Raw genomic sequence first — 27,671 nt, 5'->3', positions numbered from 1 at the left:
TCAGTAGTGTTATATAGGAAATTTTCATATAGCAGCTGAATCTTTAAGTTAAATAAATGGTTTGGATATGTTGTTTTTTTCTTTTTTCATTATTATTTCAATGAAGAACCCATAGGAGGGCATTTAAAATCGAAAGGATAGGTTTTTAAAAGGTTTGGGACATTAAATATTATATTACAAATTCCATTTTTTAAAAATGTGAGTATTCTTTCCTTAAAGACACTGGTTACATTTAGCTGTGATACACTGTTGAACACTAATTTGATGTATATTTCTTTCCTCATTATGTGATGTTTTTATTCCTTCTATAGAGCTAGGGAGAAAATCACTGTTGATGTCTTAATATCCGTGCTTCTCCGTGGAGCAGATAGAAAAGACTCATGCATGAAGAGACTGCACTTAAAATGTGGCAGTATTACTGAGATACAATAAAGAATTTCTGAGATGGGGGGAGAAAAAAAAATGCACTAACAAAGACTAAAATAACAACAGCAATAGCAATAATAATACTGGGTGAATTTCATTCATCTGATATGTTAAAATAAAACATAATTTTAAAGCTTCAAGACGTATAAAATATTAGACAGCAAAATGTTATACTTTGGTCATTTCTACAGTACATGTCAGAACCATTAAAAAGGTTAACCTGTTCAATACATTTACTTCCCAGTAATTAAATAAGTGAGAATACACTCAATAAAAACCATGATATCGTTAACAGTAAAGACATCTATTTGAAACTCCCAATACAATCCTTAAAATGTGCTCAAATTAAATTTAAAATTATAAGCTGCAAAGTTCAACAGTATAATCATTTACGCTTTTGTAAAATAAAAAAAAAAATCAGTGGTTGTCATATACCTGGATCAGTGCATAAGTTACATAGTTTTATGAATCGGTAAAAATCAAGAAGGAGAGAAACCTGAGATCTGAGGTCAGGAGGGAGAAAGAAAGGGTTACCATCATCATCTGTGATAAAACAGGTTGTCTAGATTTAACAGGTGAAGCCATGATAGTCAAATTTTTTGATTCATTCAGAGCTGCTCTGAGTGATTTTCAAAGAGGAAGCAGTGTGGTTATATCATATGAGTAGAATAAAATAAAGAGAGTGATTCAGTTATCTATGACGCATAACAAACTGTTTCAACACTCACTGGCTTAAAGCAACAACCATTTTACTATTTCTCATAATTCTTTAATCTGCATTGGACTCAGCTTGGTGCTTCTTCTATTTCTCATGGTTTGGTATACGCTGGGGATAGAATGTCCCAGGTGTTCCTCCTCACGCACATGTTTTGTGCCTCCCCTGAGGGAGTTCAAACAGCTAGGAGTTGGCTGAGCATCTCTTTCCATGTAGCCTCTAACATGGCTATTTTGAGCTCTCTCAAAGAATGGTAGTTTTAAAGTAGTAAGATTTCTTTTATGACCACTAGTTTCTAACAAAGAGCATCACAAAAGTGCAAATGCTGAAACTTCAAAGTCTTTTCAGAGCTTGGTTATTAGATGTTAAACAGAGTCACTTCAACCACATGGTCTTGGTTATAAGAAACTCCAGGGCCAGCCCACACTCAAGGAGATGAGAAATAGATTCCACCTACTGATAGGAGCAGTGGCAATGTGGCCACTGACTGCAGGAACACAGTCTCTTTTTAAGGTATAACTGATTGCCTGTGTGACTGACATCCATTATTAACAAAACCTCTTGGTCTAAGATATACCTGCATTTGCACCTGACCAGAAGGTGAAATGAAGGGAAAAGAATACTTCATCAACCTTAGAGGGGGGCATATGCTGAAAATTGCCCTCACCACATTTGCTTTCATTTTCTCAGATGAACTTAGTTGCATGACCACATCCAGCCTGAAAATGTAGTCTTCAGGCAGATATAAGCCCAGCTATTGAATCCCAGGCCCTTTCTGTATTGAAGAAAGGGAGAAGACATTGTGAGACAACTAGAAGTCTCTGGTGCAAAACTGAGCGTTTAAATTGCATTATTTTCCTAGTATTCACAGGTAGAAGCTCTATCTACTATATTCCTGTCTACCTTGTAGGATAGTCTCCAGAAATTACAACATGGAATGCTGCCAAATGGCTGTGGGAAAGAAGACAGTTTACTGGAGGATATTTTCTTTTAATGGCATTTCTTATGAGAACGTGCTTTTTTTAGTCCTAGTTCTTGGATTGCAGGCTTCCATTCCTCCTCTCCTAGGAGCTGTAGGCATTTTCCTAATGATGTAGCATCCTTGGGTGGATATGAATACAGCCAACTGGTTCTCTGAGTGCAAAATTCAGCTGAGCTACCAGGAAAAAAAACTGCACCACTGTGTGTCTCTTCACAGCTTAACCATCATCCTAATAAATCTCAACAATGTTTGTTTCTTATTCAATACTGACCATCCCTCTTCCTCACACAGAAATGACTGGTTATAGGCATTTTATTTAGGGAGAACACGATGGTATCTGTCTGAATAAGAACAAAGTAATTTCCCTCAGAGCACTTGCCAAATGCATTAGGACACACACTCCATCACTGTCCAATACACACTTCAGTGTTCATTCCCTAAACTCATGCAGATAGCATATGCGTCTAAAGAAGGCAAAATAGCCCTAAATTCAGGTTGCTGGGTCTTCTTTTTCCAATAATATAAAATAAAGACTAAAAGGGAAAGACAAACCAGAAATTACAACGTCTTATAAAGTAATTTAAAATGTTATCCCAATATTCAACATTTTCTTTAGCTACATTTTATCTCTAACTATCTTCAACATGCCCTGCTTTCTGCTAATATTTCTCACAATTTTGACCAACTTACCTTCTTAACCTCATTTCCCAAAGTTATCTCACACTACTGGACCTACATGGACCCCTTGCCTAAGTGACTCCTTACAATCCAAATGAGTATTTTCTGCTTGCCTGCCTTTGCTTTTGAGTGCCTGCCTGGGTTTTTTTTGTTTGTTTGTTTGTTTGTTTGTTTTTTTGTTTGTTTGTTTGTTTTGTTTTTTTTCTTTTTCTGCACCTTGAATAGTTTGGACTATGTAGACTTGGTGTAGTTATCCAGAATCATATTCTTTGCAAGGTTCCAGGTTAGAGTTTCCCAAAAGAAGAATTTGTAAGACATGTGGGGGATGGCATTCAGGCAATAGCCATTATTCTCTGATGGTGGCCAAAGTCAAATGCTGTGACAGGCAGATGCAAAGGTGCCAGTGGGTTCCTGCTCTCACTGTCCCTCTGCTCTGTGTCCAGACCTCCTTTCCAAATGGTGACCCTGTTAACCAACATCAGCTCTAGGTCCTCCAGGAGAAGGCTGGAAGTAGACCCACAGGGAAGGTAACACACAGAAACAAATTTTTCTATAGACATCCCCACAAGCTTTACCTTTGCCACACCTTTAGCCTCTGGACATGGCTGGCTTCTCTGACTGCTTGGAGAAAATCCCAACTCTCCCCTAGACTTTTACTTCCTAGCTCTTCCCAAAGTTATGCAATATCTAATTCCTATTACATATCCCTCCATCAAAACTGATAGTGTTTCTGCTTCCCTTATTGAACTCTGACAATTTAAGTCCCTAAGGTGAAAGACAGCCATATCAGCAACTGGATTGATGACCTCCAGGTGACAAAAATAAACTCCTTACTTATTTAAGCTGCTGTTCATTTAGTGTCTTCTATTATTTACAGATAACCAAATCATAACTAATATACAACCTTTCTCTATACTCATCCCAAATAGAATTGTTCTCAACATGAAAATTATCCTTATCTTATCCTAGTTCATAGAATGAAGATCAGATCCAATTTCACAGAAGTAACTACAAACTCCATATGCAAGAACAATATAGTAAGTATCTATTCTTTTCTTACTGCTGATCCCCAACATACAACAACAATAACAATAAAAAGACATATGGTCAAAGAAAAATAAATATTTACTGAATAATGTAATGAATCCCTTTTTAATATAAAGTGCTTTATGGATAAAACATGGATAATTTGGGAAACCACAGTAAATATTTTATACCCTTAGGGTAACATTTAGCTGCTGAAAAGGTAATTCATTCTATGAATCACTTAAGCATTAAAGTGCTAACTTTCAATTGCACTTTTATAGCCTAGGGATTAAGAATTAATTCAGATAATAAGTCCCATTGAAATTCCAAATTGGAAGTCATATTCCTTAACGCCATGGTTTCTACTCTAAAGTCTATAGTCTCCTAGGGAGGGGTCATAAATTGCAAAAAGTTCATGAATCCATGCATGCGTTAGACATTAACAGAATATTAAAATATATACCTAGTACATATTTGAACTGCTATTTTAAAAATGCAAATGAATTCCATATTTTGATTAATAAGTTTTACATGCATTTAAAAGTTACTAAAATCATACTGTCATTTTTTTCTGTATTTTCTCTTAATCATTAGGATAGTAAAATCAGATTATGTCATCTGTCTCTACAAATAAAATCATGGGAAATTAAAAAATATGATGTCATGTATCCAACTTAGTCATCCTCCCTCAAAAATTCCCAGTGACATGTAAAAAGCAGTATAGAAATAAATAAAGAATTCTGTGACAGCACTGGAAAACTGAATGAGCACCAGCTATTCAACCAAAAACTGTAAACAAAAATATAGTATAGCTGAGACCAAATTAAGAGAAGGACAGAAATGCCTAATTGAATTATGGCCACAATGAATGTTTTAGGAAAAAATAAATACCCCACAGATAACAGCTGAGTGGATCATGCTTTAGAAATCCCCCAGGATTTCCAACAGTGCCAAATTAGAGATAATGAAATTCTATGCAAATTGGCAGTAGGCAAATCTCAACCGTTAAGAATGTTGATATCTCCCTTCAATACAACAGAGAAGGAAGATATGGGCCTTCTAATGTGACACATCATGAAATATATAGGATCAGCCGACAAATATTTTCACCAAATGTTAAGCTTGAATCTGTTCTGACCTTTGGATCTAGCTTGAGGTTTAAAGGAAGTACGACAAACACCTCACCATCAGGAGACATTAGAACAAATTCATAAAGTGAATTCTGCAGGACAGCAGACTGGATATTTCAACAAATCAACTGCATTTAAAAAATGGGTGTAGTGAGGTTAGTCAACATTAAGAAACACTTGAATGGTATAACAACAATCAAACACAGCAAATACACCTTGTTTGGATCCTGATTAAAAAACAAAACAAAATGAAAACCCGAACACTTTGCTAGACATCATTCTGATATTCTGGCATTGTAGTTCCATAGCAAAATGTCCTTAATTTTTAGAGATGAATCACTAATGGATGATATCTAAGTGTGGTAGGCAGAATAATGACCACTCTCCCAAAAATGTCCACATCCTAATCCCCAGCACCTGTGAATATGTTATGTTACATTACATAAAGGGAGCTAAGTTTGCAGATAGAATTAAGTCTGCTTATCAGGTGACCTTAAAATAAGGATATTATCCTATATTATTTGAATGGGTACAACATAATTACAAGGGTATTTTAAACATAAAAGAGGGAGGTAGAACACTCATTGTCAATGATATGGTGTGAGAAAGACTCAACCAGCCATGGCTGGCTTTGAGGATGGAAAGAGACCATAAGCCAGGGAACAGAGGGCCTATAGAGACTGGAAAAGGGAAGAAAACAGATTCCCCTCAGGGCATTCACAAAGGAATGCCATCCTGCCAACATCTTGATTTAATACAGTGAGACCCAATTTGGACTTCAGATCCCCAGAAATGTAAGGTAATAAGTCTGTGCCAACTTAAGTCTCTAAATGTGTGGTATTTTGTTACTGCAGCAAAAGAAAACTAGGACACCAAGATTTGAATTAAATATTTCAGCAAAACAATAAAAAAATTAAACCAAATAAAGCAAATGTAAATAACTATTAGCTGAAGGAGATCCATTTTACTCTTCTCTGTATTTTTAGGTATGTTTGAAAATTTTATAATGAATTTTTTTAAGTTATCATTTATACCAAATATATTTTTTAAATGAGAAAACTGAATAATGTTGAGTGTTGGTGAACTGTGGCAATATAAAAAAACCTCATTCATTTCTTACATAAGGTAGTCCAAGGCAGACAGCCCGGAGACAGGCAAATGTATGATGTACCTGAAATTCACTGTGGATGTATGATCACAAAGAAAAGCTCATGAAGTTCCATCAAAGGACAGACATGACCAAGGTGATTACAGCCTTATGTATCATTTGGGGGACTCTGAAGTGTCCTGGTTGTGGATAATTAGGAGAGTGAAGATGTAAAAGGGAATGGATATATATTATGTAGGGTTAAGCAGCAGTTAGAAGCAGCAAAAGAAAATGAGATAAATAGTGCAAGGTTATTTGCATAAAATAAAAATAAACAACCAAAACAATACACTTTTAAAAGAAATCCTAATGTATCTGGAGGCGTAGACAAATGGACAGAAAAGTCAGGGCAAACTCACCAGAGACGCACAGAGAAACAACAAAAGGCGACCATAATATTAACTTTAAAATGGGTAGATTTCAAGTTCACAAGCGGAAACAGTAAAAACTGGAGAGGCCACTTTTAGACAACACACTTGTGCAATGGAAACTTGATCAAGGCAAAAGGGGCCATACGTACCACCTAGCTGAATACAGACAGGCCCATCAGGCATCCCACCTCAAAATACTCATAGGCCCTAACTGACCAATGGGTTACTCACAACCAGGCACAGCTACCAAAAAAGGGAAAATTCCATACATCCCATCCCTCTCCTCACCTTCCAGCTTTAAATACAGCCCCCACCCACTGCCTCCTGAAGACAGCCTCTCCTTTGCTGTCCTGACCACTGCTCCCTTGCCCTTGTATTCAATAAACTTCTATCTCCTCCGTTCTTCCCTGGGTGAATCTTTTCACCATCCACACCACCAGACTCCACCAGATCATTGCCCCACATCAGAGGCCCCCATCCAATTGGACAGACACCACATTTAAATACCACATAAACCTCCCACGTGTAAACAGTGGTAGAATAAATCATTTTGATGAGGAGAACAAAGGCAAAAGAATTGTAGGAAAAAAATTAGATTTTCTTTGCAGCCCATTGACAAGTACTTAAGATAGGCAGGGTAACATTCCTCAAGGAACTCACCTGCCTCAATGTAATGCTTTGCTAGAGGCAAAAGGCAACCTTAGTTTGACATTAGACCAACCTCCAGGATCCTGTAAGTCTTCTTTAACATATAAAAATCCCATTGGACACTTCTTTATCTCTACCCTCCCAAGATATATGTTAGCAATCATTCTGCAAATATATGGCCCACTGATAAACATCTGAAGGGTCTTATGACTCAGAGTTTACAAGACAGTAGTAAATGACCTTACTGTAACAGCAGCTAGCCCTTCAAAGTCCTATAAACATTGCTTCCAAATTCCTAAGACACTTACCCCATCCCTTACTCCCTCCCAATTTAGAAGTATATAATCAGTCACTCCTCACAATCCCAGTGCAGCTCTTTCTGCCCAACAGTCCCGTCCCTGTGCTTTTATAAGACCACCTTTTTTGCACCCAAGATGTCTCAAGAACCCTTTCTCGGCCGTTTGCTCCCAGACCCCAACATTTCACATCAATTTATTAATAGCCATAGAGTTTAGCCTCTTAAATTTCCTTCCTACACCCAATATCTTGCCCATCCTGTCCATATTAAAGAAAACAGATCTATTTAAATGGGGGGGGGGATAGGATCCTGTTGTTCTTGCTTAAAATTCTTCCCTTGCTCTGAGGAAACAAATCAGAATCCTTAGTCTGCCATTGAGGCAGCATAGTGTGCCTCCTGTCATTCTTTCCTCTTTCTCGTCCCTCCAGCCCTACTTATCTCCCCTTCCACTTGTTTTTCTTGCTCCTTTTTCACTCAAGGCTTTCACACTTTTGCTTTTCTCCAGTCTGTAATTCTCACTCTTTAATCCTCAACACACATACTTTCTAGGAAACCATACATTAAATACCATCTAAAACAAAAGCACAGGAGAAAAAGTCCTTGTTTTCCACATAAAGTAAAATTTTCTTATAGTACCTTATATTTCTCCTTCTTAGTAGCTAGAAAAATTGAAATGAAATTATACACTGTATTAAAAGTGACTTTCATTTTATTTTGTTTTGATGACCATAAAATATTTCCCATCATGAGGGCTTCAAGAGAGCAGAGACTCATTTTTTATCTGGTACAGATTAAGTGTTTTTAAAATTTATGCTGAATGGAGTTTTTAAATGCTTTCTGTATTTAAACCTGTGTTATTAAAATGTTTACTCAGAAGCATTAGGACAACGGCCTCTACCTTTGAGACACAAAGTAAGCAAAAATTAAGTAAGGATAAAAGACATTTGCTAATCATAAAGCATATAATGAATATATAAATCTAATGCTGTACATCACTGAAAATGTATAGTGTTTTCAAATTCCTGAGTTGTTTTCAAAAAAGGATCATATATTACTTTCACAGGGTTATAAATTATATACCCCAGATTTTCTGAATTCAGTGCAAAATGTGTCAGATTAATAACAAAAGAATAAAGAAGGCAAAACATATATATGTATATATCCAGAAAGATAAAAGCTCTTCTAAATATCTCCTGGGTCAAAGAGGAAGTGATTTTGGTAATTTTAGTCTATTTAGAAAATTGCAAGTATGAATTCTGAGCAAGATAGAGGAGAGAGCAATCACAATGACATACCTCAAGACTGAAATGAGCAAAACTGAACAAAAGTGAGCACAAATTTGAAGGGGGGTACTTTCCTTAATTTGAAAACAGAAAAATTTAAAAATTCCAAACTATCATTCAAATCCAACAAAGGTCATAAAGAATTGACATGAAGCAGGTATCTACAAACTCTTTTCTGGAAAAGACCAGTTTAAGTTTTCAAGGCCACATGGCCTTTATCGCAGCAACTCAACTTTGCCATGTAGTACAAAAGCAGTCATTGACAGTAAGTAAACAAGTGTGTGGTACTTCGTTACAATTAAAGTTTATTTATGAACACTAATTTATTTGAATGTCATAAAAGTTACATATCACAAAAAATTATTCTCATTTTGCCTTTTTCCAACCACGTAAAAATGTAAACATGTAAAAAACATTCATAGCTCTCCAACTATATGAAAAAGGTGTGGGGGGGGGGATTAAGCTTTGAGCTATAGTTTTTCAATCCATGTCAGAACTTTCCTTCTGTCAAATATAAATAGTAAAGGTAACAGCTGGGGACTGGGAGCCATGGGAAAACCAGGAAACAAACTACAATTATATGCCACAAAACAGTCAAACTTAGACATCCTGTATTTTATTTTTTTTTAACACTTACTGAAATGTAACTGACATACAACCATTATATAAGGCTGTGTGCCCTAGGAGTTGGTATGAGTGGTTGCTGCTGTTGGGGAGGGCTACCTACCGATTTGGCTCTTCCATCACTCACGTCAGGCGTGTCTCAGGTTGTACTCTCTGATAAGCTGCTGCCACTGCCTGGTCTCCATGTTCAGGCAGGGTGACAAGTTCTGTCCTGAAGTTGGGGGTGGGGCACAGGCTGGGTTTAGCAATCAGATAGGTTGGTGGGTGTGCTCTGTGGCTGTGCAAGGTTACTGGCCAGGCTCTCTGGTTGGGAGGGGCGTCTCTCTGTATCCCGCCGTTGGGTGGGACTACAGCCTACTCCACGATTGGGTGGAATCGCTAGCTGAGATTCCTACTTGAGCAAGTCCACATACTGTGTTCAGCAGTCAGGGCAATATGTGTGCTCTGCTGTTGGGTGGGGCTGTAGGCTGAGCTACATGACTGGGCAGAGCTTTAGAGCTTTAGGTGAGGATCACTGTTAGGCTCTCTGGTTATGCTCCATAGTTGGGATGGTGTGCTGGTTTGGCTCCCTGCCTAAGTGAGGCCATAAAAGGAGTTTTGAGGCTGCCGGGGTTCTCTGGCAAGGCTTCCTGAATGGGCAGGAGTAAAAGCTTCGCTGAGTTGTTAAATGGGCCTGAAAATTTGTTTCCTTGTCCAGGTAGGGTAGTAGAATGGGCTCCAGCTGGTATGGCCCCATTGACTGTGGATCCAAATCACGTATAACTGCCAAGTGAGCTTCCTAGCCAAACAAGGCCACTACACTGGTTCTAGAGATAGACAGAGCTGCTGGCTGTGATCTCTGCTCAGGTGACACAGTGAGCAGTCATGCTGTCTGCCAATATCTGTGCACTGGTTGCTGTAAGCCCTGCCCTCCTCTCCATGTCTATCTGCAATCCCCAGTAATTCAGTCCTATGAGCGATTCCCCGAGTGATCCCCATAGGGCAAGGCCTGAGTGGGCCTCCCCTTCCTACAACACTGGGGGAACTATATGTCCACCTTGGGCTCTCTTTTCCCACTGGAAATACCGTAGGCCCAGGAGGGGCCCTCTCAGTGCAGCTCTGTGCCAGCCTGGTAGAGGAGGAATGAGGTATCAGGTAGCCATTCCTCCATCCTTCGAAGGTGGTCCTTCTTGGTCTCTGTGGTCCATGGGGGTGCTTCAGCTACACCTCCAGGTTCTGGAAACACAATGGTGTTTTGTCTATGGATAGTTGCTAGGTGGTCTTCTTGTGAGAGGGACTAAAGCCAGGAACCACCTGCACCACCATTTTGATAATATCACTAGCAACTGACATTCCTGCACTTTATGCAAACATACCCTTTGACCAAACACAGCACAAACACAATCTTCTTTTTGATTTTGTTTTCTCCCCCCACCTTTTGTTTTGTTTTCTCTTTTTGATGGACTGAAATTTTTAAGTGGAAAGAGTAAATTCTGAATATGGCAGTGGGCTAGAAGAAAATATGATATACTTTATTTCACTGATTTTAAGATGCATAATTCTCCCAGAAGCACCATACATAAAAGTATTTTTACCTCATCAATAATGTTGAAGTGTATCTGTCAGCCCTCAGGAGTTGTGCAGTAGTTGTCCGTTCTTACACACACAGACTTGGTCATTCCTATTTTATTTTTCAGTGCAATCATTTGATATGCTTCATTGTTAATGCATGTGTTGAGTTTAATTGCCATTTAAAACGGCATAGATTACACTATGAGTCATTCTTAAAATGAAATGTCTCTGATATGCAGAAGGGTTCAGAAACAAGCATTTGATATAGTGCAACAACTCTTTGTTGTCAGAGGAACAAGAGCAATTCCACATTTTGTTGTAAAGAAACCATCAAGTACTATGCAGAACCTAAGAAAAGACAACACTCATAAGTAGATGAAAGAGAATTAAATTTTGTTTCTGAGATACACGAAAAGAATAACCTATCATCCAACAAACAGTGCAGTTAAATGTAGGCAGAATTGCCAAATCCCGTAAAACAGACTGAAGAAATTTCAAAGCAATAGGAGGCTTGTATAAAATATTTTTGAGGCATTGAGTTATGGTTAAATTAACATTTTTTCTAATCATGCGTTAACTAATGATGGGTCTTACAGATCAATCAAATTTCATCATAAGTATAAAGGCAACTTTGAAGCGGCTAGCTAATGCTGATTTAGGGAAAATAAAACTTGCAGCATAAACATGAATACAGAGATCATCATCCTTTTCCCTTCCCCTAAATACTACTAAAAAACAACAATTTTGGAAAAATTTCCCTATTGTTAGTTCTAGAAATCCTTACTTCATCAATATTTATATAAAACTGGTTAATGTTTCTCTAGTATTATACCTTTATGATTTCAGTTAAGAAAAAAAAAAAAAAACCAATAGAGGGTGTATACAATACAGAGACAAAAACTACAAGATCCAGTATTGGATTCCATGACAGTTCATTGTCCTTTCTCTTTTCTCATTTTTATTTTTATATGAATTTGTGAATTCTTTCTTTTTCTTAGGATATATATTACTTCACTTAAAAAAACTGATTTTTCAAAGGTAACAACTGTTCATATTTACTATGTTTCTTTTTTTTCTCCATTATTTTTTTGTTTTGCCTTTATTATATCCTCACCTTACTTTCCCCATTAATTAATTCAAGCATATCATTAAGAATATCTTCACCCAAGTTTCTGAAGGAAATATTTGCTGAAGTTCAGACCTTAGGCAACAACTAGACCTCTCCATGAGGTCACACTGATTCACTTACTTGTTCACGCAGTCCACACTCTGCTATTATCCTAGCAAGTTTTCATGTGTACACATATTCCTAAGTGGATGAGCTAGTATTAAAAAAAAATGTGTTATATAATTTATGGCCACAAAAATTATCACCAAATCAAGATACCTCAGAGAATAACAAAATAGATATTTTAAAACAAAATTTAGGGGTGCCTGGGTGGCACAGCGGTTAAAGCGTCTGCCTTCGGCTCAGGGCGTGATCCCGGCGTTCCGGGATCGAGCCCCACGTCAGGCTCCTCCTCTATGAGCCTGCTTCTTCCTCTCCCATTCCCCCTGCTTGTGTTCCCTCTCTCGCTGGCTGTCTCTATCTCTGTCAAATAAATAAATAAAATCTTAAAAAAAATAAAATAAAATAAAATAAAACAAAATTTAAAATTGCCTCACAAAGACATGAAAAATGGATAAACCCATTAAAATGTAAGGCAGGAAGCAAAGACTGTAGAGAAAGTGGAAAATGTTGAGCATTAATTTACATGGATATACTTTATTCATTTGTAAAATAATATTTTATTAGCTGGATGTGAAGAACATGCAAATGGCGATGGCTGTGTAATTAAAGGAATATAATGCTGACTACCTGACCAATAATAACAAATGAAGTTTAAAATGAGGAACGAGATGAAGAGAGATGTGCTTTTCTACTGCAATGGAGAATGTCACTATTCTGCCAAACTGTCATACGTGTGAAGGTTGCTGAAGAAATACATGGAGAGCTGAGGGCTGGGTGAGCTCAAGCTAGTAGAGGGAATTACAAGATCCTAACATAATAAATACTGTAATAGAATAAACTTTATTCCAATGAAATTGACATGATATCAGCTGCATTACTTTAACTAGCCTTGGCCAAGTCACTTTGTCCCTATGGGCCTTAGTGTATCTAATTGTAAAATGACAGAAGCTGCCCAGAAAAAAATTAAAGATTATTATTTATCATGCTTATGAGTCTTTATTCTAGATACAGTCTGGGAAAGGCTGGATATTGCTTCTAAGACTTTCCTTATTCAATTTGTGTCCATTGTTGGATTTCCCCACTGTTCTATTTATAATTACCAAGAAATGAAGGCTTCTTTATAAGACACCGAGATCTTCAGAAAGTGAAAATAGGAGAAGCTCAAATAGAAACAAAAATCAGCTTCTTGGATGGAATTATTAAGCGGGGTGGTAAAAATGCATTCAGTAATTGGGTTTGATAAAAGAGACATCATTTAAAGAATAAATTAAGTTGGATTGCTCATTTTTTACAACAATATAAAATAAAAGGTATTACAAGTGCTTTACATAAACATTTTTTTAATTATAGGGTTGGTACAGGTTTTTAAAAGTACATCATCAAAGCCAAAACATATCAAGGAAAATATGAAATCTGCATGTGTTCAAAATAGAAACAAAATTTTTAAAAAAGACAAATAAAAAAACAAGGAATAGACATTTTGATCATATTAAAATGTTGCTCTAAAAATATATGAAATGCTTGGACACATCAGAGAATGGTTTGTACCGACAGACAAACAGGCCAGGACATCAATTGGAAAATTTCAACTACAGACATAAAATCTTCAATAATCACATGAAAATAGTGCACCTTTCGACAACAACAAATTGTGGATGATCTAATATAAAAAGGCAAAACATTCAGATTCAGTGAAATTATGGGAAAATAAGCTCATTACTGGTCTGTTGTTGACAAAAAAATCAATCTAATGTCGGTAATTATCACAGTTTCTATCTTTCTTCCATTAAGTTGGGGTACAGATCTCCTAGACAGATGCCATGCTATGTTCCTACCTCCTTCAAGATACAAAGTTTCTCTCTCACCTTTATTAAAACAACAATAAACTTTTATAATGTTTTATATAAGTGATGAAGGTCTTGCCCTCAAAATCAGAAGATTTGCCCTTATGGATTTGAATATTACCTTAGGTTCAAGCTTATTTAATAAATTAAAAGCAACAGAACTTAAAATGGCAATAGATGAGAGAAAAAACACTTGGATGGGGTAAAAGAATGGAGAAAAATACATTTCAGGAATCTTAGTGAGGCAAAAGCTAATAAAGGAAATAATACATACACACAAAGCAAAAGACATGGTCTTAAGGTTTTGCTCTGCTTCTTTAATAGGACATAAAACCCTTAAATTTGCAATGCCCATTTATATATTTATATATAGGCTTATATATTTATATACATATATTTATATATATATATATGAATATATGAATATTTATAAATAAGAAATATTTATATATATTCTTTCTCTTGCAATAGGGAATAATACCTGGTCCACCTAACACATGAGATTGTTGCAAAAACTGAATTCCCAATGTGATAATAAATGTTGAAGATGTTTTATAACCACAAAGCACTGCACAAATGTGACCAATTGGTATCTTAGTATTACTTACAATAAAGAAGCTCAGACTTCTGTATTGCAGCAGGCATTTCTAAAGGTATATTGACTTCTAGTTGTATTATAAAGACCATAAAAAATGATCTTAAGTCTTTCCCTTAAGAAATTTTTACCCTATTTCAAAACTCAATATATACCATAGTAAAATGAATATTCTGAGAAAAAAAAATGTTTGATTCAGAGTAAAACTTTAAGTCTAAGATGCATATTTGTTCACTGATTGATTAGAAAAACAGAAAGTTCAATTGCATATCTATAACTGTTCCACAGCAATCTTAAACTCTAAGATAAACTCATCATCTTCACATGAATCCTTATCCCCAAACACAAAAACAAAAAATGAAATATCTAATTCCTTATTATGATCTACCTAGGTAAATGTTAGTCACATCAACAAATTAGCTAGAAACCTTACAAAAACTTATATCTGGTCAGTCAGCAATTTCTCTTAAGTCTATGTGCCCTTTATCATTCTTTAATTCATCTTATATATTTGGGCCTTTATGAATTTTCTTCAGTAGTGTCAGAAATTCCAGTGATGGACTGAATGTGTTCTCCACATAATACATATGTTGAAGCCCCAACCCCAAAGTGATGGTACCAGGAGGTAAAGCTTTGAGGTGGTAATTAGGTGTAAATGAGGTCATGAAGGTGGAGTTCCATGATGGGATTAGTGCTCTTCAAAGAGAGGAGGAAGAAACACTAGTTTCTTCAAATGGACATAGCAAGAGGGAGACCATCTGCAGGCCCGGAAGAGGGCCCTCACCCAAATCTGAATCTGCTGTCACTTTGATTTTGTACTTCTCAGCCACCCAAACTTTGAGAGAAAAAAGTCTGTTGTTTAAGCCACCCTATCCATTATTATAGCAGCAGAGCTAAAAACAATTACCATTCAGTTTCCCTGAACTGTTTCCCATTTTAATCTGTCTTCTACAGGATTGCTGGGATGATTTGTTAAATCATAGACACCATCTTTCATAGTTTTCTGCTTAAAACACTTCAGCAATTCCCCATGGCTTTTAGGACAAAACCCAAACCCCCCAACTTGCCACACAAGACGCTTCCTGAACTGACCCCAGCAGACACTTATGGCAGCCTCATCTCTGCTGCTTGGTCCAAAGAGTTTTCTGCTGCAGCTTTTCAGAACCATGCAAGATCACACATTCACTCCTTTGAGGCTCTGCCTTATTTTCCTCCCCCTTTGGTGGAGTGTCCTTCCCTATTTTGGCCTCTCACTGTCCCAAATCTATTCTTTGATACTGAACTCAAATCCATCAGCATCAATCCCTTCTAATACCACTGGGAATTTATATATATATATATATATATATATATATATATATATATATATATATATATATATATATATATATATATATATATAATCAGTATGAGTTTGTTGTATCCACTCTCTGCTAGGCCCTGGGTGGGCACGAGTGATCGAAGGCAAAATCAAGCAATCATAGATTCTTGCTTTCTTGGAGTTTAAAATGACCCTCCACTTTATTCTGATAGCAACACATTTTCTCCATTTTCAGACTTCTTGCAAGTTTATCTCTTATACTAGCATGGCAGTCATAATATTTTATTCACTTTCTTGTCCACCGCATATAAGTGGCATCTGGTACCTAATAAAAGGCTCAATGAAGCTTCTATTGAATGAATAAGTTTTATGATTCTGTGGATTAAATTGTTAAGGAAGTCTATATGAAAGATATTGAATTTGGGGTGTGCTAAAATAGTCAATTTGGATTGTCAGAAGAAAGGAAGACATTGCAGAATGGGGACACACAATATTTAAGATTTGTGTGGCATTAAAGAGTAAATTAATCTCTCTGAATCTCAACTCCATCAACTGTAAAATTAGGATAATAATATCTACTTTATAGGTTCTTTATAAATATTAACTTGTAAAAGCTGAAGTAAAGGGCTTAGCATTATATTAGGTACATACTGAATAAATAATAAATAAGGATCACCATTATTATTATATAAGGTATATCCATTCTCTGGAAGGTTTTAAAAGGGATGAGCTGAAGCTTTCAAATTACTTCTGTGCAAAATGTTACTGCAACTGACATAGGTAATAACTGCTACTGTTTTATCTCAACCTGTACAAAGGTCATGTAAAGTTTCACTAAATAACAATTTTGTAACTGCATGTAGATGTGTTCAGTTGATACTGATGTCCATCTTTAATTACTGTTTCAGACCTTAAAATTAAGCACATTAAACAGAGCTTAAGTGCAAGCCCATGATATTGAAACTAAATTCTGATAAATTAACTGTAAAGACTTAAAAAGACTTGAAGATTTACAGTGATTCTTGCAGAGAAATATCATAGTTAAGAAAACAGGGGAAAAAAAGGCTAAAAGTAGGCTACTAGACTAAATATTAGGCTACTACACAGCAGACACACATAAAGCAGTTCTTTATGTGTACTATTACATATAAATTTTAGAAGTAAGCCATACTCTAAAGAAGATAGATGCCTGATAAGTATGTGAAAAGCACCCTAAAAATATTAGCCACTAGGGAAATGTAAATCAAAACCACAGTGAGATAATACTGCACATACACAGAATGGATATATTCAAGTTTTGGCGAAAGTGTGGAAAAACTGGAACCCTCATACACTGCTAGTAGGAATGTAAAATGGTGCAGCTGTATTGGAAAATAGTCTGCCAGTTCCTCAAAAGATTAAACAAAGGGTTACCATGTAAACCAGCAGTTCTGTTCTGTTATATGCCCAAGAGAACTGAAACTATACTTTTACATACACACAAAAACCTCGTAAACAAACGTTCATAATAGCATTATTCATAATAGTCAAAAAGCAGACACAATCCAAATATCGTCAACTGATGAATGGATAAAAACAAATGTGGTATATTCATACGATGGAATATTACTTACCTATAAAATGGAATGAAGTACTGATACATGCTATATAACGCAGATGAATTTAAAAACATGCCAAATGAAAGAAGCTAGTCACAAAAGGCCTCATATCATGATTCCATTTAAAGGAAATGTCTAGAATATACAAATCAACAGAGGCAGAAACTACATCAAATGGTTGCCTTTGGTTGGAGTGTTGGGAGAAAATAGAGAATGATTGCTAATGGGTGGGGTATTTCTTTTAGTGATAATCAAAATGTTCTACAAGACTGGTTGTAGTAATGGCTGCAGATGACTCATATTCTCAAACATAACTGCAGATCCAAGGCCATTCTTTCTCAGCTCACGATTCTCACTTTTGCCCTCATTCCCAAACAAACACAAATCCTCAAAGATTTGTGGTTGCCCAAAGCCCTATAACCATTAGGTGAGCAAAGGGGTCAAAGCCAACTAAATCTGGGTTTGAATTCAAGCTCTGCCCTTACTAGCTAAGTAAACATCTGCTCTTCAAAGTTTAGTTTCTCTCATCTTTGACAATGAAGATGATTCCAAAGCGCTTTTGTGAATATTAAGATATATAACATTCCCCAGAAATGCTTGCTCCTTTCCCCCCTGTTATAATTACTTCATTCCCTCAACTGTAGCATTTACTTCATTAATACTTTGATCTGCTCTCAAGCACTCAGCCAGATCCCCTGATGGACTAGCCAAGCTTTGACAAATGCAGGGCACACGTGTTTTGCTCATCACACTCTGGAGCCCAAAGCTCACCTCTAATAATTCTAGTTCAAATTATGTGTGGAAGAGTTTTTCCCACACCAGCAAGCAACTCTCTGACACTAGCTGGGTGTCCTACAATTCAACTCAATTCTGTCACTATCTACCCAGAGACAGCATCAGATTCCACAGGGTAAGGGCTTAGTTCCACAAGACGGTCCTCCACTTCAGATGCCAATTGAAAGTCCAGGTTATCACTAATTGGCTATAGACTGGAAGCTCTTTGGCTTTGATAATTTTCTAGAGCTGCTCACAGAACTGAAAGAAATATTTCATTTACTAGATTACTACTTTATTCTAAAAGGTTACAACTCAGAAACAGCCAGATGGAAGAGGACACACAGGACAAGGGATGGGGAAAGACCTTGGAGCTTCCTTACCGTTGCTACGCAGGCAATTTTCCCTGTATCTCCATGTGTTCACCAACTCAGAAGCTTAACAAACCTTGTCCTTTTGGGTTTTTATTAAGGCTTCATTACATAGGTATGATTGATTAAATCATTAGCCATTGATGACCAACTCAACCTCTCCCCTTCACCCCATCCCAGAGGTCAGGGTGGAACTGAAAGTTCCAACCCTCTAATCATCACTCCTGGCAACTGGCCACCTTCCTTAGGTGGATTCCAAAGTCACCTCATTAACCTAACAAAAGACACCTTTATGGTTATCATCAATTCAGGAAATTCCAAGGGTTTTAGGAGTTCTGTGCCAGAATCAGAACAAAGACCAAATATATATTTCTCATTATAAATCATAATATCACAACTTCACCAATTTCATACCACTTCCTGCTGAGTATAAACAGAGCCTCAGAACATGGCCCAAGTTGGCAAGAGTTAAAGCAATATTTGCAACCCTTTATTAGAGTCTCATGAGAAAGGCTTGAATTTATACTAATAGCAAATACGCTAGTTATGACAGCAAATATACTACTTATATCTACAGTGACTTCTGGAATCAAAGCACATTCTTTTATAATGCATGTTTGACATTTTTTATTTTATCTTTTATTTTCATTTTCATCAACTAGAGACTCAAAATTCTATGACAATAAAAAAGCACATAAGAACAAAATGAGATAAAATATGTATATATGTGTATTAATGCGCTTACATACACGTACAAACACACTAATTGTGCAGTAAATGTACTTTTGTGCTATGATGACAAGAGAGAATAAAATAATAATTCATTTTAATTTCTAGGTAAATTAAATGTGAAAGGCTAATGTGAAGTTTAATCAGGATGGAAGGACTCACAAAATACAAGCCTTGAGTTAGGCCTTGTACGGTTGTAATACTTGGATATACTTTTTAAAAGATGTTGCTATTCTAAATTATGATACTTGCATGAACAACGGATAATCCTAATTAGGGCAAAGGAGGCGCCATGAAGGAATGAGACCCTGAGGAAATGACAGAGTTACCAAAGTCCTGGGTACATCTACAGATATATATTTGCAGTAAAAACCAAAAATACTGCAGATAAGTTATGATTTATCTCCATTTAAATGGTGAATATAAAATTATGTTTATATGATTTATGGAGTCTGAGGAATGCATATTTCCTTTTCGAGCATTAACAAATGAGTGAGCACTCTGGTCAAGAGAACCATTAATTTAGGAAGAAGATACACTTGATCTTGCACTTAATCAAGAAACACATTTCCCTACATTAAAAAAAGAATCCAAGAGAATTAGGAATGCAAGGTTGTCTCCCATGCAGAAAGGTCAGAGCAAACCCAAGGCTCTTTATAAAAGTGGCAAGTGTGCCAGAGCTTTGCGCCTTGCCTATTGTTCCCATAGCAGAGCTCTGAATGGCCTCGGGAAAGACAGGAGAGAGGAGGATCTTACCAGTTACTCCCTCACTTTAAAGCCTGCAAAAATAACTTTCATTTAAAGTAGAGATTGGTTTCAAACTTTCTTATGCACCTAAGGCACCATTTCTGCCTCTTTGTGCTGTGAATATCTTGGGGCAGATAGTTCTTTGTTGGGAGGGCTTGTTGCTGTGTATTGTAGGGCATTTAGCAGCTTCCTCGGCCTCTACTCACTAAATGCCAAAAGTCCCCTTGCCCCAGTCATGAAAGGGCTCTGAATATTGACAGATTTCTGCTGAGGGAAGGGGGCAATATCACTGAACAAAGACTTACTCCCATCCTCCCCACCTCAGAAACATCTCATATATACAGCAGGAAAAAAAAGCAGAGTAGACCTTAGGTCACTGCCACACGCGTACTCCTTTCACCACCTAATCGCCTTCTTAAGAAAGGTCTACTCTCTGCCTGTTTGCCTTCCCATGAGCCTATTATGATTCAGCTCAGGTCCCAATTCCTCCTGAAGCCTTTCCTGATGATACTAGTTTCAATTAGGTGTCTTTGCTCTTTTTCTCACTTATACTTTTACCGATCATAGAATTTACCATGCTGCATTGCAATTTTTTGTTAACGTGCCTCTCTCTTTTCTAAGCAGAGTTCCTTAAGGTCAAAGAATCTTTCTCATTCGTGTATTAATTTATAAAGCCTTATATAAAAGTGTTGTGAACAGGCTGACTAAAAAAAATTACTGAGTGAAAGAATGAATGAACATAAGATTTAGATCTCCGATGCAATACATAACTTAAATCAGAAGATGAGATACAGACGTGGAGTAATTAAAGAACCAAAGTTAACTACTGATATTCAGAAGGAAAAGGAAGACTTTCGGTGGGAGAAAATCAATAAATTTGGACAGACTTGTAGAGTGAGAAGTGCGCAGAAAATACAATCTGTGTTTCTTCTTTGGTAAACACACTACTTTGCATGAATCTAAGCTCTGTGTTTCTTCTTTGGTAAACACACTACTTTGCATGAATCTAAGCTCTGTGTTTCTTCTTTGGTAAACACACTACTTTGCATGAATCTAAGCTCTGGATAGGACCTTTACAAAGTTACTAGGTTGGCAATTTGAACGAATGGAAACTTTCATGGCTGGAATGAGTCACCACCAATTTCTAGTCCAATCTCTTCTTCCTAAGAAATTCATCTTTCCATCTCCTCGTCTAATCATCATTTAGGTAGCTTAGAACAATACCTCCTATTTTGAGGATTAATTGTGTCTATTTTATGTTGGATATGATGATCAAACACCTGAAGATACTTTGCCTGCGCCAAATCTTCTCTTTTCTATGTTAAACGTTTCCACTACCTTTTCCTGTGACCTGGTTTCTGGACTCCTCATCAGGCTACATTTAAATGAGGAAAGGACTGAGAATAAATTGTGGTTTCAGATTCGGTTATTAGTTGTAGGAACTAGTAAGTGTCACCAGGGCTTTCTTTTCTAATTTTCCTCCTTCCTCATCCATAAAGTTGGGATAATTTTATCTTTCTTAGATTCTTACTAGGAAAATTTAAAATAACATAGAGCCCTTCAGAGTGGCTGGCACTTAGCGAATGCTTCCCAAATGCAGATTCCACGCTTCTTCTCCATTCCATGTGCCTCTTTCTCTTGTACTCTCACTTGATTGGTTATGGCCAGTTACCTCTGAAAACACCCTTGAGAGAATTCTCACCCATTCATTTTTCACGCTGCCTCCCTTTCAGAACTGCCTTCACCACTCCCACACCAAGATGATCAGAGAAATTTAAGAACTACTACTGATAATAATAATAACTAATAATACAGATCCTAAAGTGTTTCTTCCGAGTCTGCCTTTTATGGAAATAATCAATGTTTAAGAGCTTTTGGTTCTCATCTCCATTTCAAAGCATGCTTATTTTACTATGCCATGATACCATGTATTCACACTGTTGTATACATAGGCCCACACCTGGGACTGCATATAATTAGGTGGTCAAGAGAGGGAGGGAACCCCATCAAAGAATCAAACTCCATATTCAACAGTACGAAACAATACAATGGAAACAGATGGAAAAAAAAGAAAAAAGGAGATAAAAAATCAGAATTCCAGGCAACTGACTATGATACAGTGACTATAAAATTATAATTATTTCTAGATCCAATCTACTGGAGAACAGGAATTCAAAATGTACTTACCAGCTATGCTGTCTTTGCTTTAGGGATTTGAATGGTAAAAATTCACAGACAGAAATAGAGTTGAGACACTGCAATGTGTATAGTAGGAACATGAACAGTATTTATGGAGGACTATGTAACTAGTTACAATATAATGGCTAGACAGAAGTTTTGGTCCAGATGAATAAACCATATGGAAAAACATGTAAAAGGTCACATTTAGTTTCCTTAGAACTCATTTTGCTTGCTAAACAAGTAGTAAACAAGTATACACGCAAAAAGATAAATGTTCTTCTCAACCTCCTATTTTGTTGTTTTTCTTAACCATAAAAACATGGGAAATCTTAACTAGCTATCTATTGCTACATAATAGATTAACCCAAAATATAGTGCCTTAAGACAATAAATATTTATTGTATTACAGTTTCTCGGGATCAAGGATTTGAGAGTGGTTTAGATGAGAATTTGTGGCCTGGGGTCTCTCATAAGGTTTCAGAAAAATTGCTGAGCTTGTCTGAGGATTACAAATCTACTTCCCAGAGGGTTTACTCACCTGGCTGCTGGCTGGGTCGGGGGAGTTCTCCATCCCTTGTTATATATGTCTCTCCTCAGGGCTGCCTTAGTGTTCTCAAGGCATGGAAGCTGGTTTTCCCTGCACGAGTGATCTGAAAGAGAGTAATCAAGACAGATATCACAGTACCTCTTTATATTCTCATCTCCGGTGTCAGTTATGTCTTATTCTACTCATTCGAAATGAGCCAGCAAAAGTCCAGCCCACACTCAAGGGGAGGAGGAAACAGCCTTATGTTATAATACAACAGAAACCAAATACAAACAAACAGATCAAGAAAGAAATAAAGAGAACAAGAAAGGAAGAAAGAGAAAGAAGCAGAAGGAAGAGATGAAACAATTTGGTGGTAGCAATAAGGTCTGGGGCTAGTTCATGTGCACATAGTGGGGAGGGAACCACATTCACATGCTGGGACTAGGACTGGAGGCAGAAGATTTAGACTGATACCAAACTTTTGGTACTCCCTTTGTAAGATCCCGGGCAAGTGATTTAAGTCATTTTTTTTCTTCTGTAAAATCCTCAGCTTCCTCATCTGCAAACAAGGTGGAATACAGTGATGTTTTTCCAGCTCTAACACTCTCAGACTGGAGGTGTAAGAAGGCAGAGAAAGTATTTAGAATGTGTACACACAGATCACAACAGAATGTTTCTTCAAGGACATTAATTATCTCTGTTTAGTCTGTGTGTTTGAACAATGTGTTCCTGCAGAACAAAATATATCCAAAATGTAATGTCTCAGTTTTTTTTTTTTTTTTTTTTTTTAAGTACTATTCTTGGGGTACCTGGGTGGCTCAGTTCGTTAAGCGTCTGCATTCAGCTCAGGTCATGATCCCAGGACCCCGGCATGGAGCCCGCATAGAAGGCTCCCTGCTCAGTGGGGAGCCTGCTACTCCCTCTCCCTCTGCAGCTCCCCCTAGTTGTGCTCTTTTGCTCTGACAAATAAATAAATAAAAATCTTTAACAAAAATACTATTTTCTTTCATGGTTCTATTGGTTACTGGATTCAGCTGAGATCTGTTATGTGATTGGAGCTGAAGGTTTGCTGCACAGCACATATAACATGGATGGCTCACAGCTGATGCTCATGGTCATGGACTGGAACTCAGGAGCAGCCAACAACAGAGGGTCTCTCCACGTGACTTGGGAGTTTCTCACAGCAGTGATGCTTGTTGTCAAAAGGAAGGAAACTTCCAGGCCAGTTAAGGGCTATTGTTACAAATGCTGTCACATCACTTCTCTCTTATTCTATTGGTCACAACACTTAAGATTCTAGGGAACAAAGTTAGAAACTTCACTTCTCAATGATGGGAGAGTTTTAGGGTCACATTACAGAAGCAACAGGGGGAGGGAAAATGTTTCTGCAAACTTCTTTGGGAAATAAAGTGTGCCACAGTGGGATTATGTGACAGATGTAAGAACATTTAACGTACAGCCTCTGAAAATATTTGCATACATAAAAAATTCTGAGTCAGTTGTGAATCCTAATGCTACCTGTAATTAATCATTGATTGCTGCCGGTGCATGGCCACAAGAGCTGCCATAGCAAGGTATCCTCATCTCGCAGGGTATCCTCATCTCTCAGGCTGCAAATTCAGCAGTTAAAAAGTGGACAATACCATTAGGCTAACAGCGCGGTCCATTAAAAAAAAAATTGAGATTCATAATGCCCTTTACTTTAGAAACATTCCTTGTGAAAAAAAAAATATGTGTGTGTGTCTGCAAACATATCCATTTACTTCCTGAATATTTAATTGTCACATACAGATTAGCAAAGTGACTGAGTAAATAAATTCACTTTTGTTTTCTTGAAATTGGCATTTAAATCAAAGCAAAATTGTCAATCCACAGTGTAGACATGATGTTACAATGAATTTATAGGTAGCATTAATTAGACATCTGGTTTCCATAATTTCCTCTTATATCTTGGCTACCTAACAAGTAATATTTACAGATTTTCATTTGGTATGACAACTTAGAACCAACTTTACCATTTTACTGTATTTGGTTTAAAACTCACCCTTTATTGCCAGTTTTATACTGTTTTCAGAAATGTGATGGCTTTGTCAAAAGTCAGGTTTTAGCTTCTAGGAGAAAAGAGCTAAATTTATAAGATCATGCAAAGCGAGAGTTCTCTAATTAGATAAGGAGTTAACATTAGGACAGTAAAAAATACTGTTTTTGCAAATTTATTCTTCCTTTTTTATATTTTATTTTTGCTTCATGTTTTGAAATGGAAGATTTAAAATCACATTTGGCTAGGACTATAATGCAGACGGATCAGTTCATGAAATGATATGGAGGAGATTCCATTTCTGGCAGGAGCAGACTAAGGTTGGTCTGCCCAAAACTCCCAGTGAGAGCAAATGGAAAAATCACACAAAAATCAAAACACGCGTTTAAAAGCATTGGAAAGATCATATGAACTATGGTGTCAAGAGCAAGGAGAGGGACCCCAATTTCTGCCCTTCGCCTGCAGGCAAGTGCTAACCCTGAATGTAGTGGCTGACAGAGCATTCACTAGATTTCTGGGGCTCCTGGTGCACACATTGGGAGGTCAGAGCCCACTGTGCCATGTAAGAAAAAACCCACAGTAGATCCAGAACACAGAGTTACAAACACACACACACACACACACACACACATACACACAAAACATGATTATTATGTTCTAGGAAATAAAAGACAAGATGAAGAATGTCACTAGAAAATGGTGCTCTTTCCCCGAAAATGGGATAACAATAGGAAAGAATCATATAGAATGTCTAGAATTTAAAAATATAATCACAAAATAAGGACTCAAATAATAACTAACAATAACATTATGAAAGTGGAAAATATGTCAGAAGAAAACATCCTGTCCACTAGTCTGTACTCTTGTGTTTCCTCCCAGTTGTATCTTGTCAGATCCTCTCCTTCATTCGTCACTGATGACTGTTAATTTTATGTGTCCACCTGACTAGACCACAGGGTGCCCAGACATGTATTCAAACATTATTCTTGTTGTGTCACTGAGGGTGTTTCTGAATGAGACTAATATTTGAATTAGTAGATGTGAACTGGTATACACACACACACACACACACACACACACACACACACACACACACAATATCTTTCTGTACCATTGCTTTTTTTCCTGCACTGAGCCATCCTGACTGGCACAGAGACAAGGTCTAGCATATCTGCCCTTAACCTCAGTTTCCCCTTCTGTTTACTGCTCATTTGTTGCTTAATCCTTGGATACACTCCTTCAATCCCTCTTTTCTTTGTGTGATGGTCTGATGTTGAGTGGGTAAGATGAGAGAAGAGGAGGTGGAGACAGCCCAGTAACCAAGTCTTTTGAGTGAAGAAGAGTTCAGGTGAAGGCTAAACATATTACCTATTAAGCTCCTAAAATTCCAAATACAGGAGAAGTTCCATTTACTGTTTTCAACCTATAAATCTGATAAATTGACTAGAAGCAAAAATGCATTACCCGACATTGACCTTATAGATTTTTTTTAAGGGGAAAAGGATATTTAGTTTGCTTTGATTATTTATTTTTAAAGAAATACTGCTTGTCCAAATAGACTAGTTTTCAAGCACCAATATTTTTCTAGTATAGTTTTAAAACTGCTAGCATCATGGGACCTTGAGCTAGCATAGCAGCAAGACCAAAAAAAATATATGTCAGCTCATGCTCTAAGCCACCAATAATACAGCCAAAAACAGAGAATGTGTAAACACAATGACATCTGAATTCAAACAAGGTGAAAATTTTATTCCCAGATGACACGTTTTGTCTTAATGTAGATACATCATGAAATTTATGTTCATAAAATGATATTGCTCAAAGTACCACAGTCAGGGGGTCAATTTAGCAGTTTGATCAGTAATTACCTGTCAGTCCCTTAAAGCAAGTTTTGTACAATTTTTTTCATAGAGAATGGTAACAGTTTTCCAAAATGTTTTGTTGCCTTTTCTTGGGTAGCTGATGATGCTATTTTTTTTTTTTTTACTATTTTTGACTACTTTAACTAATATTACCTATTATCTCTCACTTTTGCTTAGGAGTGGTTTTTTTTTTTTTTAATCTTGTTTTTGTTTCTGGTTTTTTGTTTGTTTTGTAGAAGTGATCACATAATCAGGGCAAGTAAGGGGATATAATGATTAATTTTGTAGCAACTGAACAGCTTGCCTTACCCTAGAGCCTCATTTCTATTTGTAAATGAATTTTAGGGACAGAACTAGTCTACATCCTAATCACACTTTCTGAGTATTAATGATCTTTGGTGACTTACTCTTCCTATTATGTTTCTTTTATCTATAAAATGAAACAGTAATCATTTCCTCTTAACGTAAGGAACAAAGACTATATGTATATAGAGTATAGCATATGTGTAGATATGGGATTATACTATGTAGTGGTATAATTTCATATAATCTAAGATTCCAAAATATAATATGGAGTTCAGTATAAACCTAATAAAACATAGATATAATGAAATTTTAAGTATCTCTGTGCATTTAATAATTTCGTTCTATTTTTTTAATTGTAAAATTGTGGTAACATGCATATAACATAAAATTTACCACCTTAACCATTTTTAAATGCATACTTCAGTGGCATTAAGTATATTAATATTATTGTACAACTATTACCACCATCCATCTCTAGAATTCATCTTGCAAAAACTGAAACTATATTCATGGAACAATTATTTCTCATCTCCCTCTCCCTCGAGCCCCTGGCAACCACTATTCTACTTTCTGTCTCTATGAATTTTAGTACTCTAGGGACCTCATATAAGTGGAATCATACAGTATTCTTCTTTTTGCTAAGTTGATTAAGAATGATGCCCTCAG

The 27,671-nt window shown here is 36.7% G+C and overlaps 1 long non-coding RNA gene across 1 annotated transcript in view; it reads right to left on the bottom strand.

Annotated features, from left to right (window-relative positions):
- LOC123799617 (uncharacterized) overlaps positions 1-27,671 on the bottom strand; it is a 222,639-nt gene that overhangs the window by 147,851 nt on the left and 47,117 nt on the right. Inside the window, exon 2 of the long non-coding RNA XR_006781663.2 lies at positions 22,809-22,920. This is a non-coding gene — a long non-coding RNA (uncharacterized LOC123799617). The remainder of the gene's footprint in view (positions 1-22,808; positions 22,921-27,671) is intronic.

This window comes from Ursus americanus, chromosome 7 (assembly GCF_024610735.1).
Source record: "Ursus americanus isolate L20-20 chromosome 7, mUrsAme1.1.p, whole genome shotgun sequence".
Taxonomy (NCBI): domain Eukaryota; kingdom Metazoa; phylum Chordata; class Mammalia; order Carnivora; family Ursidae; genus Ursus; species Ursus americanus.
The sequence above is the reverse complement of the archived record's forward strand: the minus strand, read 5'-3'. Positions and strand labels throughout refer to the sequence as shown.